This window comes from Anabrus simplex, chromosome 10 (genome assembly GCF_040414725.1).
Source record: "Anabrus simplex isolate iqAnaSimp1 chromosome 10, ASM4041472v1, whole genome shotgun sequence".
NCBI classification, from domain to species: domain Eukaryota; kingdom Metazoa; phylum Arthropoda; class Insecta; order Orthoptera; family Tettigoniidae; genus Anabrus; species Anabrus simplex.
In genome coordinates, this window is record NC_090274.1 from 78453984 (window position 1) to 78475119 (window position 21136).

A 21136-nucleotide genomic window follows, 5' to 3' on the forward strand; every position below is an offset into this window, starting at 1 on the left:
GCTCACTCCTGCACAGAGACGGGCCCTTTTACTTTGGAGCCATCAACATCGAAACTGGACCCTGAATGAATGGGGGCATGTTCTCTTCACAGATGAATCCCGCTTCAGTTTGCAGAACCATTCCCGTCGCACATTAATCTGGAGAGCACCAGGTAGCCGATACAACCACAGGAACATCGTGGAAGAGGACCAGTATGGTGATGGTGGCGTCATGGTGTGGGGCGGTGTCATGTTGAATGGCCGTACGGACCTGCACATATTCATGAGTAGTCCGAGGAGCACTGTTAGCGCTCGGACAGACATTGATGAGGTACTGAGACCACATGTTTGACTCTTCAGTAGTTAGGTTGGTCCGAACTTGCACTTAACGGAAGATAATGCCCCACCGCACCGCGCTGCTCTGGTGGAAGAAATTGTGGCTGGGGAAGACATTCATCGCATGGACTGGCCGGCGAGGTCTGCGGTTCTGAATCCTATAGAACATGCCTGGGATGCATTAGGGAGTTGAATTGCATCCCGTCGCCTCTACCAAGGACCCTCCAAGACATTCGCATTGGCCTTTCGGAGGAATGGGATCGACTTCCACAAGAGCTCTTGGACCATCTGATAGAGAGCATGCCACGTCGCTGCGGTGCATGTGTGGCCGTTAGGGGTAACCATACACCCTGTTAACAGCATACTTTTTTGTGGAAGACATTGCCAAAAATTCTTAGTTGTTGGCAAAGGTGTAAAGATCGGGCCAGCTAGGAAGACGTCTGGGAGCGCACTTTGGACTACCCCGCGTAGTACATCCCCTCCTAACAGAGCTCCTGCTACAAGGACAGTTCAGTGCATAAGTTCACACTCAGCTGTCCCGCGCTCCTTTCTAATTTCTCGTTGTCTAGTAACTGTTTAGTGGTGGTGTACGTTAGGCCTATCTCTGACAGTATGGAAGGCGTTAAAAGTAGCCTGCACCTTAAGGTGCTAAAGAGTCGGACTCATGCAGCGATCTTGAACGTTATAGACTTTATGCAAAGGGAAGCAAGGGAAGAAAAGTTTGTGGTAGATTGTAGGAAAGTGCAGGAAAGAGTAGCAGCAGCTGTTGGAGTGTCAGAAAGTTCTGTGGCACGGATTAAGAGCGAAAAACGAAAAGCGTTAGAAGTAGGAAAACCTATGGATAATCTGTTTGAAACTCCAAAAAAACAGAATGCGCACAAAGAATATTACTAGAATGGACGACTTTGACGAAGGTGCCGTACGTCGTATTGTTAAAAGATTTTGTATTGATGAAAAATGTTTACCTACAGCTTCAAAAATTCGTGCAAAGGTAGAGAAAGACTTAAAGTTCAAAGGTCCCAGTACTAGTCTCAAGCAATTCCTTCGATCATTAGGATATCACTGGAAAAAACTAACACTAAGAAGCGCATCCTAATCGAAAAACGTAACAAAAATACAAATGATCTGTTTATTTGAAAAAAATTGCCCAGTATCGGGTGGAGGATAGGCCTATAGTGTACATGGATGAAAACTATATGCATACGTCCCATGCATCCATGCATCAAAGGCTGGTCTGATAACTCAATATCCGCTATATAGTCGTCCATGTCAAAAGGAAAAAGACTTATAGCTGTTCATGCTGGCGGTGAAATGGGTTTCATAGAGAACTGCTAATCTGGAAGTCTGCAGCAAGAGTGACGACAAGCACGATTGACATGAATAGTGACATTTTTCTTAAGTGGGTGAAAGATATGCTTATTCCTAATCTTCCAACTCGCAGTGATTGAATACGCATCATATCACAACAAGGAAGTAGATCGTGCTCCCAACTCCAGCTCACGTAAAGTGACAATGGCTCTTTGTGTCGGAAGTGCCCGAGGACATATTCAGCTCGCCAGGTGCAGGTCTTTTGATTTATTATTTCGTTCCACCCTCATTGGGGTATGTTGTTGTTCTTTTCCTAGTGCCCAGGATTTCTTCATTCCTTCTGATCTTCGTGTCCTCTCATCTTCAGAGATAATAGATTTGGCTTTTAATGTAGATTTGCTTTGGAATCTTATATTTTCTTCTTTAGTTATTACTTTAGCTGTGCGACCGAATAGTGAATTTTCTGTAATTTTTAATTCTATCAGGTCATTTTCAGTTCCTTTAAACCAGTTCAGTTTTGTTTTGGGTTACGGAAGAAGTCAAAGATTTGTTCGGTTAATCTATTAGAGTTCGTACTGAGGAGAAGATGACCGTAAAAAGTTATCCTCCTTCTTCGCATCGTATCAGAGAGTTTTTCAATTTTCTTATAGTATGTTTCATTCTTGATATATATTATCTTATTATTATTAAAATAATTATTATTATAATTATCGACTTTTTTACATGGCTTGGCTCAGGTTATGTAGCCTGGTGTTATAGCAAACCATATTCTACACTGTACATCTACAGCGTCGTAAAATTAATTTTACATCAAATTATAATTTAAAATGAGGACTACGCAAATTGATACACGAGAACGATGTTGACAGCTCCTACAATAAGAGGTTAAATTATATTCTAACTCCTTAAATCTATCCACCTTCTGTAACACTTCTAAATAAATTCGTTTCGGCTAGGTGCCTGTGTCTGTAATTTACAGCTGGAAGGGAAATCCACTAGCTGAAAATCTGCGGAGTGTTACATGTCCGTTATAACAAATATTTCGGGTCAACTGTACGTCGCCACAACACTGACCGAGAAGGGGAAGTCAGCGTTCTCGCTCCCACGGCTCTGCTTTCTCACTCGCACACTTCCCCTAACCGGGTGTCTTCCTACCTGGCCCGATCTCTACCCTAGCTATCAGAACCTTATTGAAACTGTTTTTTAGAGAAGTTGTGTGACATATGGTGTGTGATTCAGCTTCCGTTTGTTCAGCAATCCGTCTGACATTCCTATGAGGCGGTATGGCCTCGATTAGTGTTTATGCTTATCTTGTGGACACTAGTGTAGAAGTTTCACTGAACTTCAAAGAGTAATCTACATGCGGCACAAGACTTATCACTTGCTAGTAACTAAAGTGTATAGGTTGGTACGGAACAGTTCCGTATGTAGGTGCTCGGTCCAAATTTGCGGTGTAAGGAATGGTTCCGTAAGTCAGTGCCAATGAGTTAATGCCAAGGTTGCTTCCTTTCCACTCCTAGGCCTTACCTATCCCATCATTGCCATAAGACCTATCTGTGCCGGAGCATCATGAAGCATTTTGTAATTAGAAACTTATTGGGTTGGAACTTTAATAGTAGCAAATATTCAATTACAACTCATACAAATGATATCAATGTTATACCACGATTTACTGTCCTTCAGAGTATTCACCAGCATTGTGTACGTCTTGTTACCAACAATGTGGACATCATAGGATATCTATTGCAGCACTTGTTTTGTTGATAGTTCGAATGGAGCAGTTTACTGCCTGACGAATCTCTGAAACAGTTCTGGACCAATGGCCCCGAAGTGGTTCCTTCATCTAGTGAATCAAGTCAGAGTCACAACGCCTTAAATTTGTGGATTATGGTAAATGATACAACAATTCCCAGCCCCTTCGACCGAACTAATCAGTCACGTTTGCCCTGTATGCGACCGTGCGTTGTCGTGGAAAATGATGGGTAATACGCATTGACGGTATGCTTTGTAGGAACAGTGTGCATTAGGATACAAACATCATAGTCATACATGAGTATAACAATAACTTTCATATGGCTGGGGTTCTCTCGAACTCTCAATCTTTGCGGTTTCCCTTAATAATGCCATTATTTCGATCAGCATTTCAGCTGTGGCTCATACAATTTAGCCCATGTCTCATCCAGCATAATGATATTGCATAAGAAAGCCTCTCCTTTGTACTCACAGTACTCCAGATGGTTACGAGCAGCCTTGTATCGTAATTACTTCTGCATTTTCGTTCAATCACGTTGAACTCATTTTGATGAAATAGTGCCATCTAATGTGAAGCACAGTCGTATTCGCTAACGTGGTGTCTTGGGCCAGCTCACACGTCATATGACATCGACCAGTGTCCATTAACACGGCAAGAACATGCACTTTTCCTTCACTGACACTAGGATGACCTGGCTGACACACATCTGCAACTTATTCATGTCCCTCGTTAAAGACTTCTACCCACCATGCCAGTGTCCTGTAAGGCTATGCAGTTTTGCTGCAAGCTTCTTGAAGACCTTGAGGACACTCTCGTGCTGTACGATCTCTGGCAGAATCAGTCTTGATCCAATTCCAATGTTCCTGTTTCAAAAAACATCGTGGCAACACTGACTTAGATTGCCGGCTAACCCGAGGCTGTTTTCATTATGCCAGTTTGCATGCTTGTGATGTGAGAGGGTATGCTCTGAGGTAAGGTAGGTATACAAGTAACGTGTGCTGTCAGTGAGATTATTAGATTCCATTGCATGGCGTCTCATCAGCAGTGTTGTCACTCTTAAATTTCCAACCATCTTATCTCCCGTACTCCAGATCGCCTTCATTTTCTAGAGCTAATTAAACATCATTTCTGTTTTCATCCACCTGTGGCCTACGTAATCTTCACGTGACCATCCAATTGGAAATATTTTATAGATATGTCTGGAGAATCGCCTGTTTCCAGCAGGTTTCTTCTCATGAAGTTAATTTAGATTGTTGTTTAAAGCTTTGTTGTTGTGAAAAAATGGGGTTGCCTTTCCGGTATAAAATTTTACATTAAAGTTAATATAATTTTACATGTGCCTCGTGGCATATCCATAGATGCAACCGTTCCTGAAAAGACTCATCTGAGAAGAATTGAGCCTTGATATTTTTCCGGGGAAGTGTTGCCCATGTGCTTTGGATCCTTGATTTTTTTTGCCGCATTTGCTACACAGGAAAGTGGGAGTTTCTGCTCTTTTGCTAGTTGTTAGTTTCAAAATATACGGCATTTTTTATGATCCTTCAACTGCCATTAGTAACGTTTAGATTGGTGAATTCATTTGAATATTGCTCTGTTGATGAAATAATCAATGACATTTACCTAAATTGAATCCTGTCACCTTTGTTACAAGTGTGGAACGCTCACTTGTGAGGAAGCAAAGCGTAAGTTTTCTCTCTGTCAAAAAACCAGAGAGATAACATTAATCTGACATTGCATACAAATTCAAGTGTCGACTACTTCAGTTGAATGATAATTTTTTAAAAAGGTGGTGCTGTTCTGGTCATGTCTAGGAAACATATTAGGTAGCTTTAAACTCTCTGAACAGAGTCCTTTTAAGAACAAACCAAAACCTGTGGCTCTACAGCTCTGATGAGCATTACCCTGTCATGCGACCCCTGCTCAGCCTGATGGCCTGCAGTTTATAAGTCAGTGTGTGGTGAGCAAGACAAATTTTCTTGGCCATTATTCTTGGCTTTTTAGACTAACGACTCTACCTCTCTATCAATTAACAACTTCTTTGCTCTCATACAGCCTGACTGGACCAGCAACTAGCCTTCAGAGTCTGATATTAATCTTTGATTTATCCGAGATTCAATTCTGGGGCTTCCGGGAATGCAGTGTACTTCCTATCCATAGAAAACACGGCCAGCATTGTCCTTTAAAATCTGAATGTAAATTTTGTAAGTCTATATTAATATTGTCTAGAGTCAATGAAAAGTCCAACAACTGACTGTTTGTTGTACGAACGTGAACATGGTACACAAGAAATTGACCTTTCTCAAGTTAAAATCCAATGTGTATATATCTGACAATCAGAGTCATCTGTGGGAACACAAGAAACAAACAAGTGACCAGTCATTTAAGAACACATGATGGAATGAACATAATGACAGGAAGTTGTAGGAAGAGAGGAAAAAAGTGAAGAGATTATAATTGTCCTTTAAGTTTTTCTTCTTCTTTTTCTCCCTCTTCCAGTGCTGTCCTCTTCATCTTATTATGAGTTCCTTTTCTTGTTTCCTATTCTTCATATAATTTTGACTTAACACTTGTTTCCTTTTTACATAGGGAGAATAAATTGATATTCTTATTGTGCAATTATGCAGTTTTTTTTGTCAGCTGTCATGTCTATTTATAAACTTGTACTCTAGTTATCTGTTTAATCTAAATTTCTTACTTTGTTTTGCATATTTGTTCCTTACAGCCTTCCAGCAATATTAAGAATGAAGTAACTGTAGATGAACACACAGTAGGTCAGTTGGTCGCTAGTTTCAAAGAAGAAGACATGTAAGTACTGTTTAGCTTAAATAGATTTTACACCCCTAACCCTCGACAATATGGAATTTGCATTTTATATGTTCAGTAGCTCCCTCTGCAGACAGGAGATGGACTGAAATCCTTGATATCCCAAGGTGAGCACAGGTCCATCAAGATCATTCTCGAATTCTGTCTCCTGTACTGTCCGCACACTTTTAGTGCTGCCTGGTGCTGCCAACTGAATGAAAATGAAATCTGAATTGAATTGAGAATATGATCGATCGATATGAAATTTCTAAACCGTTATCATCTTAAGCCAACAACTATGTCACATACACATTATATAACATTATAAAACATATCTCTCGATGCGAATCTTGTTCCTAGCATGAATTCTATACTTTGACTTTGATGTGTAAACAACAACAGTACCAGTACGGTACGTAAAGTTTACGCCAGATGTCGCACAACGATGCTTAAGCGATTCATAGTTTGTGTTTCAAAGGTTGCCAGTATGAATCTCGAAGATCGCCGAGGTCGACCGATTCAGCACTAGGATGTAAATGCACCAAAATAAAGTGTGCGGATAGTACTTCACTCATAGTCCGAACTTGTTTGTTTGATCATGGCTCGTGAGAAAATTCCACAAAATTAAAATAAATCAGCCTGTAGTATCTAGTGATCAGCAGGCCGCCTAGTTGCCACCACACAGTATCTGAGCCAGTACAATGGGTAGTAATATTACCATCCCAGTTCTTTTCTCCATATTGTAATAGGTGTTGTTGGGGTGTCTGGTTGACCATGACATTGCCGTTGGCCATTCTTGCAACATGACCAATCCAGAGATTCAACCTGCTGTGTACTAGGCACTTGATTCCTTTCATACCTCTGTTTGTCTTTATGATCATTCTTTTGAAACCCCTATTTCTTTCATTAGTGACACTTTGCAAATACCTTCTTTCTATGATATCAATAAATTTACTGTTGCCTTGAGCGGCTTGTTAAATTTCAAGGCCATGAAATGTAATGGCTCGTATGATATCATAGTAGTTTTTTATCTTGGTGTTAATAGGTACATATTTTTAATGTTGTTTCAGATGGAAGAATAACATCAAAAACCTGCCTGGAACCTTTCTTATATTTTATGTCCTGATTATTTGCAGTTATAACCATGTTCTGATGTACTCAATTCTCTTTTCATACTCAGAATTTATTCTGACCTTTGAAAATTTGATCTTGGGATCCAGTGGCTTTAAATCCAGCAATGATCCACAGTGGCTGGTGTGTTGTATTCCATCATCTGTATTTTGTTTATTCTTCTTCACCTCTATCACCTCATTATAAACACTGCTCCATGCAGTCTGGAGATATTTCAGTGTCCAAATGTCAAGTCTTTATTGCTCTCCAACATTTAACTTGGCGTCCTGTTGCTCTTTCACAATCTTTGTTCTTACACCTGACAGTGTAAGTGGTACCTGATTTCTGCACAATCACGGGCAATGTATGGTAGAAATGGAAAACACCACTGACTCACTCATCACAGTATTCCAAGAACTATCAAATCATTAAAACTGAAATATGGTCATGAGTAACAGGTAAGCAACCTGTTTGAGAAAAGCATCCTGGTAGGGTAAATGAAGTGGGTAAACAAAAGGAAAAGTGGGATTGATTCAGAGTGAGAGGTTGGCCTCTTCATCCTCAGTGTTCAGGTAGTGGAAAGTATATTCTGCCCCTTGTCTGGCTCTGTTGAATGAAAGTGAAGGATTCAAATGTTTAGTTTTCCAGTAATGCTATTCTTGAATATTTGAATCTGCAGCTCATCACAACAAAATAACCAGAAAATAGGTCTAGTTGGTGGCATGCTTCTTTGTAGTGATACGAGTTCTTTGAGTTTGTGTCGTGTTGTTAATGGTATTAATTGTAATAACAACTGCAAAGTAGTATCAAAGTACTCCTTGACAAACAGAGAATTGTATACAGATTTAGAAATTAATAAGCACGTATTAGTGGTATCTAAATGTGAGATTAATTCTTGGGCATGCCGTAGACTTGAAGGTCTACAGTCCACCGTAGGAACTGGTCTGGGGACTTGGAGGGTTGCCGGAGGGAGCAGAGTTGCCAAACCTGCCATATTATTTCCCCACCTTCAGATGTGTTCAGTTGCTCTTAGTGGAGATGTGGAATTGAACCCAGGACCAAACTCAGAAGTCTCATTCAAATGCCTATATAACATGTGTAATTCTAAACATAATGTTAATCAGCTACTTGTGACATGTACATTTTTAATTCACCCATCCAGAGAACATGTGTGATGGTGAATACATCTATACTATAGAAAATTAACTCAGGGGTGCAAACATGGTCATGTTGGAAATATAGTTCTCCTCAATCTCAGAATCATTTATTAACATGACATCAAGCAGTGTAAATAATTATGTTAGCAACTCAGAATATTGGACTGCACATAACAGGACAGTTACTGTGTTTTGATTTAGTCCTCACAGCCTGAAATATGTGAAGTGTAGACGGGCAGCTCTGGCCACTCTTGCTGGTTTAGACCCACCAATTGTATGCGTTAGTGAATCCTGGGTGAATTCGTCAATCTATGACATAGAAGTGGTACCTAAGTCATACATATTATTTAGCAAAGCTCAGGGGGAATGTCACTTATTGCCATGAAACCCGATTTCAACTGTATGCGCTTTGAGCTGCTGGAAACGTAGGCAGAATTTGTTCGGGTGGAATTCATGTGTGCTGAAAGGAAGTTTCTTTTATGTTCCATGTACCGAGCTCCAAACTCCACCAGTGACATCAATGAGGAATTACTACTGTCTCTAAGCCATGTACAACATATACAACATTGATTAAAAAGTATCTATAGGGCTGGTGATTTTATCTTGGAAATGTCCTGGCAGCATGATCACCCTCACCTCCTGCACCTTGCCATCAGTCCATTAGCAGCAACTTTCGTTGTAGGATTCTACAATGTGTTCCTTGAATAATTGATTACTGAACCAACCTGTATAATGAAAACTCTTGTCCTTTTTAACCCTCCATCCTCAGTACTGGAAACAGCAGTAATCCCCTGTTCCTCTGAACACCTAGCAATTACAGCTACCACTAAATGCACCAGTAAAAAATATAGTAGAGTAGTCTATTACTACAAAAAAGCCGGCTGCAAACTGCTATTATAACTTCTAAGGAGCCATCTACCCATCGTTAGCCAAAACACTCTCCATAGATCACAAAAGAAGTAGTCAAATGATACACAAAGTAATATGCTTTACAGGAAGTGGAAACCGAATACAAGCAATCTTATGTGGGACAAATATAAATGTGTGAGGAATACCACCAGGGAACTCATCCACAAAGCACATAAGAACTACGTAAACAAGATAGGTAACAACAGCAAAGACATGTGTTAATATCTTAATACGGCAGATCAGCACAAAGGGCATTCTACTCTAATGAAATTAGTTGCCTCCCCCGAGGCCATTGCCTCAACGTTCAGTGATAAATTTAAAGTTGGCAGTAATGAGCCTGGGAAAAGTGCGAATATGTACCCATACACAGCTAAGCCATTACCACTCTCCCTCTCCATCCTTTACATCACAGTGATAAAGGTAATAACAGCCTTCAAAATACTGCTTCCGACCTTGACAACATACCTCCAGTTATCTTTTGTGCAATGCGCAGAAGCATTAGCTCCCTCAGAGCGGTCCTTGGAACAAAATTTCGGCCACACATTGTACTAATGAGAGTAGGGACATGGTGTAAGGCTTAATACGTATGCTTTACTTATAGAGGGGAATGATTGGAGGGTGATATTCGAGACTCGGTGCTGGACTTGGAACAAGATGGTGACTACACATTTTGCTAAAGGGACTAGGGAGATGGTGTAACTTTTAATACTGATAGGGTCATAATGGAAGACAACCTGAGGGAATCGGAGTTGAACTTGTAGTTCTGTACATGATAGTGTGTATACATTGTTTATTTGGGACTAGGGATGTGGTGTAAGGCCTAACACATTTGAATTGCTTATATGGACATAATGGAGGTCGATTTCAGATCTGAACGACCACGGAGTCACTCACTTGTTGATTTTAACTTTTTGAGCTTATAGATTTGAAATTTAGAGACATCTAATTGCATACCATAATGTTTACATCTCTTAGAGATTAAAGTTTTGGCTTCAGAATTTAAAAAATGTTTTGAAAGATAGCTATAAAATCTGTGTAGAGTAACTTAGGAAGTTAGCACTCCACTGTCATCAGCCTAAAGGGCTGATCTAAGGCTCACTGGACATAGGTGATGTTGAAACATTGCAGCATTTCATGTTTTTGTAGACTAACATACGAGGTGAGCGCTCCAATGCCATCAGCCTAAAAGGCTGATCTAAGAATGATAGTCAGATGTGAACTTTGAAAGTTAGTAGCATTATATTTATTTATTATTTATTTATTTTTTATTTATTTATTTATTTATTTATTTATTTATTTATTTATTTATTTATTAAAGATGCTACCAATAGAGACCCACTCCAATTATAGATGGTTTTTACAAATTATTTGACATGAATCACACAGAAATACAAAGAAAAATATATGAAAATGCTATGTAAATGAGATGATTAAATGGATGAAACAGCATCTCATATACAGAAGTCTGTTACTACATTTAAAAAATAAACTATAACCATATCATGTAAATATTATACATACAGTATTAACAAATCACTTTGACGAGTACAGTTCTTTTTATATATTTACATATGTGTCATATTCATACAGAAAGTCAAGATCTATATGATATTTATTAATTAAGGTATTGCGTTTCACACATATTGATAAATGGAGAGTTGTTAAAATATAGAGTTTTGGAGACTGGAGTTATGAACAATTGCCGAAATCTTAAATTTATTCTTCTACCATTAGAGCATAACTCGTGAAGCAAGCTGATGTCATCAGTTAATGCATTAACAATCTTATAGAGACAAATTTGTTGAGCTATTACACACCTACTTTCTAGCGATACATATTTAAATTCATTCAACTAAAATTCATTTGAAACATAATTTCTAAAAGGGAATTTTTTTATATTTTTATAATAAAGATATCTTTAAAAGCGTTTCTGCACTCTTTCAACTTGATTTCTATATCATTCATACCATGGAGACCAACTTATACACGAATACTCAAGTTTTGATTGGACAATACTATTGAACAATAAGGTGAGTGCATACGGGTTAGTGAAATCTCTTCAATTTCTAAATAAAAAACCATGGATGATAATTTTTCTTTGTGTGAAAATTCTTCATTGGTACCGTTTCACAAAATGCGGAGTGTACCTGAGCATAAAAACACTCAACAGCCTGGTCAGCGTTTCTAAATTCTACAATCTTAGACCAATCCATTTGCTCAAACATTTTATACATTTGAAAGAAATTAGCCTCTCTAAAGTCAAATAACTGCTTAGATTGTTTAGGCTGTTGTGAAACATGGCTACGCTCACTGTTTAACAGTAGTGTGATTACAATTGCAGGATGATAACTATCCTCCTTAACTAAGGGGCACTCTTCTCTATATACTGTTAATGTGTTAAAATTCATTATAAGATCAAGTGTATTTCCATTTGCATTAATAATATTATTATTTACAGTGTTTGCACCAAAAAATTGCACTGCATGACATCTTATGGCACTCTTGCTGTACCCCCAGAGGAAGTTCTTCCTCAATCTTTGCAAATATAACCCGAGTGGGTTGTTGCTTGGTGGATTTTTTCTTAAAGGCAGAGAGAGGCAAAGAGAGATGAACCAATTAAACTAAAACGTTTAATAGTTATTTCATTCTCCCTACTACGGGAGCGAGCCATCTGTCTAACAAATGGACTCTTTGGCCAATTACATTTACAGATATTTGTTTCAGTTAGGGTTGTGTGCTAATTTCACATATTTTATGGAACTACATTTAAAAACTTTTCTTCTGCCTTTGTAAAACATGTTGTCGGAAATAAAAATAGTTTTCATGTTAAAGTATTGAACCATACCAAACCCCATGGCACTACAGCCCTTGAAGGGCCTTGGCCGATCAAGCGACCGCTGCTCAGCCCGCAGGCCTGCAGATTACGAAGTGTCGTGTGGTCAGCACGACGAATCCTCTCGGCCGTTATTCTTGGCTTTCTAGACCGGGGCCGCCATCTCACCGTCAAATAGCTCCTCAATTCTAATCACGTAGGCTGAGTGGACCTCGAACCAGCCCTCAGGTCCAGGTAAAAATCCCTGACCTGGCCGGGAATCGAACCCGGGGCCTCCGGGTAAGAGGCAGGCACGCTACTCCTACACCACGGGGCCGGCTGTTAAAGTATTGAGTCACTACAAATATAAGAACAGGTCAGAAAACACTGTTTTTCTCAAAGTAAAACAATGTTTATATATTTATTTTGTTTTTTTTACTTAGATACATTTATATATGTTTGAATTTTAGTATACAATCGATGACATAAAATTATTAACGAATTCTTCTTCTTGTGAATAAGCCAAGTTGACATAATTTCTGAGGAAAAATCACCAAGGAGAACTTCGCCCAGAGATGGGCGATCTGTATTTGTGCATAATTCCTTTTTGAGTTTAAATTTATCTGTGGTCTGACTCGGAAGCGGTTAGGAGGTGTAATTTGTATGGATTTTAATTCTCCGGTTTGACCTAACAGCCAGGGGAGTGGTGAATCCTGTGGGATGCCTCTATAAACTTGGTCCAAATGTACACGCCATTGAAAATAATTTTGTAACATTATACGTAGGTAGGTAAGTGTGGTCGTTACAGCAAGAGTATATTATTTAAGGTTAGAAAGGCTTTGTTAGTCGGGCGGCATCTACTTTTACGATTAGGAAAAAATTGTACATTTTTTTGCTGACATTAATGTTGATTTATCAGAGATTGAGCCATTGTTCGAGTTCATGTAAATTAGTTTGTTGACGGGATTGCAAGGATCAGTTATTGGTTTCCACAGCCAGTATTGCTGTGTGTTCAGCAAATTGACACAATGAAAGTGGGGTATAGGTTGGGTTATATTGGTACAAAACAGGACACTCAAAAGCAGTGACATTGGGGAACCTTGTGGTAGTCCTGCTTTAATAGGAGAGTTGTAGGTAAATGTCTTTTGAATATTGATTTTGGCTAGGAAATTGGTGATTGTCATTGGAACTGGAAGATGGTGGAATTTATATATCAGTCCGTTGAAAGGCATTATCATCATCATGAAAGGTATGGCCTGTGCATATTTCTGTAGGTAAATATTTTGTGATGGATACAGAGATATGAAAGACATGGTCATGTATGGAGTGCTGAGGACAGAAACTGGCGTGTTACTGAGGTATGAGATGGACGGAGTTGAGGTAGGTGTATATACAGTGAGCTAAGTTTTCAGAACACACTGTTAGGAGATTTATGGGACAATATGAAGTTAATTGGGATGGTAGTTTTTGGGGTTTTCAAAATGACAAAATTTTGGCATGTACACAATTTAGGGGGAGGGGTGGGGAAGAATCCAGTATGCAGAATTATGGTGTATACTTCATTTTGGAGTTGTAGGAAGGAATGTGGAGTTTCTTTTATGTGTCGTTAAGTAATTTGATGTAGTCCAGGGGCAGTGTTTTTTAGTCCTGAGTGCGTCTCTTATATCTTAGACTGTAATAGGAGCATTTAGGGGATGTTGGGAGTCAAGAGCTGGAGGGGATTCTAAGGCAAGGTGAAGAGGATTTTGTGTGATATCTGAATATTCCCATATTGGGATATTGGGATCGGAAGATGGTGAGAAAATTACTTTATAATGATCTGCAAAAATGTCAGTCATTGTTCTATTATCACTGAGTGCATATTTGTTATGCATTATTAGATATATGGGTAGGATTGCTTTATGTTTGTCAGTGAATTAAAGGTATTTTGGGTCCACCTGTTCAATACTAATTTATTGATGTGAATTATATCACATGCAGTTCATGGAAGAGTGGTACTAGTTTCGACACTGATTACCTGTCATCATCAGCCAGTGATACACTTAAACAAAATGCAAACATCCAAAAGACAGTATCAAACACATGGCACACATACAACAGTGAAGTGATTAAAAATAAAGTAAAAATTATGGTACAAATTTATGAAATTGGATTATAGTGCTTCAGACCATGAAGTAAAATACTTTAACATCTAAGGTGAGAAACTCAGTTATTACGTCCATACACACGATAGATGATCCAGCTTGAAGCATATAAGTCATAAAATGTTTATATCTTTGTCGTGTTAAAAGAAAATTGCAAAACATATGTCATTCATGTGAAAAATAACTTGCTTGTATAAGGTGTGGCATGGAAAATTCTAAATTCCCATGGAGAGAATTAGATATTTTTCACCAATAGAGCATGTCAAAAACATATCAGGTGTAAGGCTTTTCAGGCGTTTGCCCTATTAACCAGCATTTCATCTTAGGTCTGACACTAGACTCGTCAGAGTGGGATGTGTCAGACCCTACCCACTGACACTGGGTGTATGCAGGTGAGCTTATCAAAAGCCTATATAAAAAGCACCAATTGCTAGCCGGGCAATAATTCCATTGTGGAGATTTATCTCCCGTATGCAGTTGTCAGACTGTGCCTTTTATATAGGCTTTTGATAAGCTCACCTGCATACACCTAGCGTCAGTGGGTAGGGTCTGACACATCCCACTCTGACGAGTCTAGTGTCAGACCTAAGACGAAACGCTGGTTAATAGAGCAATCGCTAGAAAAGCCTTACATCTGATAGGTTTTCTTCTTCTTCTTCTTCTTTTCCCGCTCGTGCGGGGTCGACATTTTTGACAAGTCTTTTCCATTTTCCTCGTTCCCAAATGGTGTTTTCAGCTAACTGCTTCTCTGCGAAGTCTTCTCGCACGCAGTCCATCCATCTTCTTCTAGGTCTGCCTCTCTCCCTCCTGCCCTTCACCTCCAAGTCAAGCACCCTTCTTGCTACATAGTTCTCATCCCTGCGCTTAATGTGACCATACCAGAGCAACCGCCTTTCTTGAACTTTCTGTGATGCTTGAGTAACCTTAACACTGCCTCGTATGAAGTTGTTCTTGATATGGTCTTTCCTAGTAACACCGCACATCCACCGTAGCATTTTCATTTCGGCTACATCCAACCGCTTATTTTGCGATTGTACTATTGGCCAAGTTTCTGTACCGTATATCATGGCAGGTCTCACCGCACTTTTGTAGACACTCCCTTTCACTTGGACATTTAGTCTCCTGTCGCAGAGGACACCAGACAGCCTTTTCCAATTTAACCAGGCAGCCTGAATTCGGTGTGTAATTTCCAGATCTGGATTGCCATCATCAGATACAGTTGATCCAAGGTACTTGAAACAATTACTTGCGAGGAGTTGATTTCCATCCATTTTCACACTATAATTTCCCTTTCCACCGAGGCACAAGTATTCTGTCTTATTCCGGCTAATTTTAAGACCTCTATCCTCCAGTGCTTTTCTCCAGTGTTCTAGTTTAAGTTCAAGTTGTTCTCTATTAGTGCTGCATAGTATGATGTCATCTGCAAATAGCATGCACCAAGGAGCTGGATTTCTAAGACTTTCAGAGAGAACATTGAACTGACACTAAGGATACGATGAAGACCCAGTGCAGTGAATTTGGTCAAAACTAGCGAAAAGAAAACTGCTAGGAACTGGGCTCGGGCCTCTTATAGATAAGAGAAACATATAAGAGACGCAAAGAAAATAAAACATAACAGTGATAAGGGTAAGAACTGAAATTTATTATGAAAAGAAAACCAAAGGAAAATAGTATAAATAAAACAAGGGGCCAAAAATCAAACGGGTAATATTAATAATATGTGGCCCGTGATTAAAATACACCAGGCACAATGATAATACCTTCGCAAACGCTTACCTTCGTAAAGGACGTGAAGAAAAGTTTTGCATAAAGATATGGCATCTATATAAATTAGCAGGAGCTTATGAGTTTAGACTGTGCAAAACATTTCTTTATAGCACGCCAGGTCAAGACAATCATAAGATTAGAGAGTAATAGCCTCACATAATAACGTACTCTCATTCGATTCCACCGTCAAGGCATCAAGACTCTCAACAATCCAAATCACATCCCCCAGAGAATACAAATAACATTAAGTAAAAGAGCATAAATGAAGAAGAGGGAAGGGTGCACCGAGCTCTTAAAATACAACCAGAGAAAAAAAAGAAGGAAAAGGGGTTACCATGGTTTCACGCAACACAACAAGAAAATATGGAAAGGCAACCCTCAAGGAATAAAACATATTAAACTAGAAAATAAGTAAAGAAAGCCAATGACGGCGATGTAAAACGAACACCAAACAGGTAAATTAAGCACAAAAGGTATCACGAATAAAACGTCAGAACCACCCACGCACACACAGAGACCAAGAGGTTAGGTTGTCGCAAATAAAGAGACATATAAGAGCGTCGACGTATAGCACATAATAAAGAAACAACCGCTTTCGAGATCAAACAGTATGAACCAGAAAGTGGTCCATCAAAAGAGACGGAGTGTCTTCAACACCCAAACACACAGGAGCAGGCGAATCGCGTAGATAGCTTGAATTCATACCAGATTTATTAAATGGACATGAATTACACAGAATACGCGATAAAATAATACGACATGAGCTCAGGCTGAATGTAAATGAAGCGACATGGGTAAAAGGTCTCGGTCGCACACAGCAAACAATCTCACACACACACATGAATCCGTGTTACCTTCTATCCTCAAAATAAACATAGTGGATCAGTAAAACAAAATCAAGGTTAGCACACGAATAAATCAGAAAAACACGTAATGAGGGAAGCCTTTCTAATCCAACTAAAAGAAGATTGAATAAAAATAAATACCTCGATTACATAAGGCTGAGATGTGAACAAAGACATTTTGTGTTTCTTAAAATATCTTTTATAAGCCATGAAGGCGACTTCAAAGTCGGATCCTTCCATCTTCTCAAGTCGAAAGATCCCCCCGAAAAATACATCAGAAAGATAATCCAACAAGACGGGCCAAAAAGAAATGCTTTGACCTATCCTATCGTATAAGACGCCATCTGTCGGAATAGAGAAGGATTACATAGTGGTGACGACACGTGATGGGAAAGAGAAATAGTTCATAGATACTAGAGTTTGCTAGGAACGTGAATACATCAGGAAAAGTAAACGTACCATAAAACGATATGGTGCGGTAGAACATCCATTATCAGATTAAAGATATAAGGACTCAGCGCAGATCCTTGATGGAGACCAACTTCAACTTGAATGGTTTCCGTTAGCTCTACACTGCTTCTAACTTCCGTCTTTGACCCATGAAACATGTCCTGAATGATGCGCACATACTTCTCTGGTACTCCCTTGGATCTCATGCATCTCCATACTTTTTGGCGGGGCACACGATCATAAGGCTTCTCTAAATCAATAAACACCATGTGTAATTCTTTCCTCTTTTCTCTGTGTCTTTCCATGAGCTGTCTTAGAGAAAAATGGCATATATGGTTCCTTTCCCTGGCATGAATCCAAATTGTTCTTCTGCAGTTATTGTCTTCTGCCTAAGCCTACTTTCAATGACTTTTTCCCAGATTTTCATAGTGTGCGACATGAGTTTTATTCCTCTGTAATTTGCACAATCCTGAATGTCCCCTTTTCTTTAAAAATGGGGATTATGGTACTCTTCCGCCACTCATTGGGCATTATTTCCTGTTGGAATATTTGTTGGAATAGGTTTAACAACATATTTATTCCCTCTTCTCCCAGGCATTTCCTGACCTCTACAGGGATTTAATCGGGGCCCGTTGCTTTTCCACTTTTCATTTTCTTCATAGCAGTTTCAACCTCTATCCTGCATATGTCAGTGGTTACATTATAAATTGGAATGCCATCTTCAAACACAAGCCGTTCATTCTCCTCATTAAGCAGCTTTTTAAAATACTACTCCCATCTCTTCTTAATTAGATTCTCGTCTTGAATTACCATTCCTTGTTCATTCTTCATTTGCTTGATGTGTGTTAGATCTTTTGATGCTATATCCTGTGTCTTAGCAATTCTGAAGAGCTTTGCCTCGCCCTCTTTGGTCTCTAAATTTTCGTAGACTTCATTCCATGCCAATGCCTTTGCTCTTCCAACAACTGTTTTTGCAGCTTTATTAGCTTGTCTGTAGTGTTCTCTATCTTCGGCTATTTCAGATTCTTCCAGGCTTTCTTGGCTTGTTTTTTCATCTTGATCGCATTCTGGACCTCATCATTCCACCACCATGTTTCTTTATCAAGTGGAGCGCCTGTCCCAGATGTCATACCGAGAACTTCCATACCAACTTTCCTGATAACTTCAGCGTTTACTGTCCACCATTTCTGAACACCTTCTACTAACTGTGCTTCTTGGATCACCTTTTCCTTGAATTCACTTCTCAAAATTGGATCTTCTAACCTCCACCATTTGATTCTTGGAGTCATTTTCCTTACTGCTCTCTTCTTCATTCCTGTGCATACATAATCAAGCACTAGCACTCTGTGTTGTGGAGCTACGTCTTCTCCTAGTATGAATTTGCAGTCCTTTACCTCCTTCAGATGCATTCTTCTACACAAGAGGAAATCTATTCGGCTTTCCCGTCCTCCACTTTTGTATGTCCATAGATGCCTCTCGCTTTTCTGGAAGAAGGTGTTACAAATCGCCAGATCTGAAGCCAAGGCAAAATTTATCACTCTCTCACCCTCTTCATTTCTTGTATCAAATCCCCAACCTCCATGCACTCTTCTCAATGTTTTCCTTCCATACTGGTTCCAACGTGACCATTCAGATCTCCACCTAAGAATACTTTTTCATTTGCTGGTATGCTGGAAAGTTCTTCTTCCAGGTCTCTCCAGAAATCATCCTTTTCTTCCTCTTCACAACCAACTTGTGGAGCATAAGCAGTTATAATTGTGAACTCTTCCCCAAGGCACAGCTTCACACTCATTATTCTATCATTTCTTCTGTTTACACTGACCAGGCTGGTTACAAAGTCATTTGAAAGGATAATTCCAACACCATTTCTACCTGCACTGTTTGCTCCACTGTACAGCAACTTAAAACCACAACCAAGCACTCTTGCCTTATAACCCTTCCACCTAGTTTCTTGAACACACAGAATTCCAATCCTCCTCCTCATCATTAGATCCACAACCTCTGTACCCTTCCCCGTCATAGAATCAACATTCAGTGTTCCAATTCTCACTTGAAATTGCTTCTTTAGCCAGGCCCGCCCATGCCCGGTGTCCTTCGCTCATTTCTCACAAAGGGCAGGCGGAATCCTTGCGCCTCGCTTCTGGGGCACGTCCTAGCAGTTTCCGAGTCTAATCTTGTAGAACTTGTCATATTTGTATGGTTTTGGCTATTTAGTTTTAAAGCGGGATGCCCTTCCTGTCGCCAGCCCGTTTCCAACTTATCGGGGATAATTTATGTAACCTCTGTGCCCTAGGCAACGCCGTGAGGAACATACAATGTACCTGTCTTCATGGTTTCCATGGCAGTCTCAACAAATCGATTAATATTGCTGACACGTTAGCCAAAGATTGTAAACATGATATCAAGTGACTTTCTTCGGACTGTTATCTATGGATCAATTTTCAGTTAAAACAAGATGGCTGCCAGTTATGACACAAAAGTGATGTAATATTTGTGTCTAAAAACACTATTAAACAATGATATACTTACAAGATAACATTAACCCGCCTTGAGTACACATTATATTGTCATGAACACTTACAGGAAACCATAAATGAAGTACTGTTCTTACTTAAAGATGTAAGCTACACATCTGATATGTTTTTGACATGCTCTATTGGTGAAAAATACCTAATTCCCTCCATGGGAATTTAGAATTTTCCATTCGGAATTGCTAGGCAGGCAGTAATTCCATTGTGGAGATTTATCTCCCGTATGCAGTTATCAAACTGTGACTCTTATATAGGCTTCTGATAAGCTCACCTGCATACACCCAGCGTCAGTGGGTAGGGTCTGGCACATCCCACTCTGACGAGTCTAGTGTCAGACCTATGACGAAACTCTGGTTAATAGAGCAAATGCCTGAAAAGCCTTACATCTGATATGTTTTTGACATGCCCTATTGGTGAAAAATATCTAATTCCCTCCATGGGAATTTAGAATTATCCATTCGGAATTGCTAGGCGGGCAATAATTCCATTGTGGAGATTTATCTCCCGTATGCAGTTGTCAGACTGTGCCTTTTATGTAGGCTTCTGATAAGCTCACCTGCATACACCCAGCGTCAGTGGGTAGGGTATGGCACATCCCGCTCTGACGAGTCTAGTGTCAGACCTATGACGAAATGCTGGTTAATCGAGAAAAACACCTGAAAAGCCTTACATCTGATATGTTTTTACGGTGTGGCATTCGATGGTCTTAACTCAGATGGTTCCAGTGAAAATAGTATAGTCATATGAAGGTCTTATTTTGAAACCATGCTTGATTCCCAGCTCGGTATGGGACAATGGAAACCTAATGAAAAAATGATGAAAGTCAAATTTGTCATGTTGGGAATTACAAACGCGGAAGGAAGGGTAGAAAAAGGTTCGAACTTTTCTCTTCCTGAATATGTGGGTCACAGGTTCTAAGGTGTGCCTTGTAATGTTCATGGGAATATTTTAATATGTGGAGTGCTTAGGGAGGCAGGGAAGCTTTGCATAGATGGGAGGTGTGGTGAAGATGGTGGAGTCGGTTGACAGTAGTTAGTGGGGGGATTTTCATTTCTTAACTTTATCTTGGGATTCATGTTGTGAAGTAGGTAGTTCAATATTGCATATTATATCTGATATTGTTTGTTTGCTACCCGATAGGTTCGTGTATACCGTATGACTGGGGATTTTGGTTATGTTGCTATGGGTTTGTTAGTACATTTTTATTGGTAGTAATGCAGGGACATGGCCATT

The 21136-nt window shown here is 39.5% G+C and overlaps 1 non-coding gene across 1 annotated transcript in view; it reads left to right on the plus strand.

Moving 5' to 3' along the window:
• The window catches only part of LOC136886570 (uncharacterized), a 48932-nt gene that overhangs the window by 20546 nt on the left and 7250 nt on the right, over positions 1-21136 (plus strand). The window contains exon 3 of the transcript XR_011018766.1: positions 6099-6181. This is a non-coding gene — a transcript (uncharacterized protein). The remainder of the gene's footprint in view (positions 1-6098; positions 6182-21136) is intronic.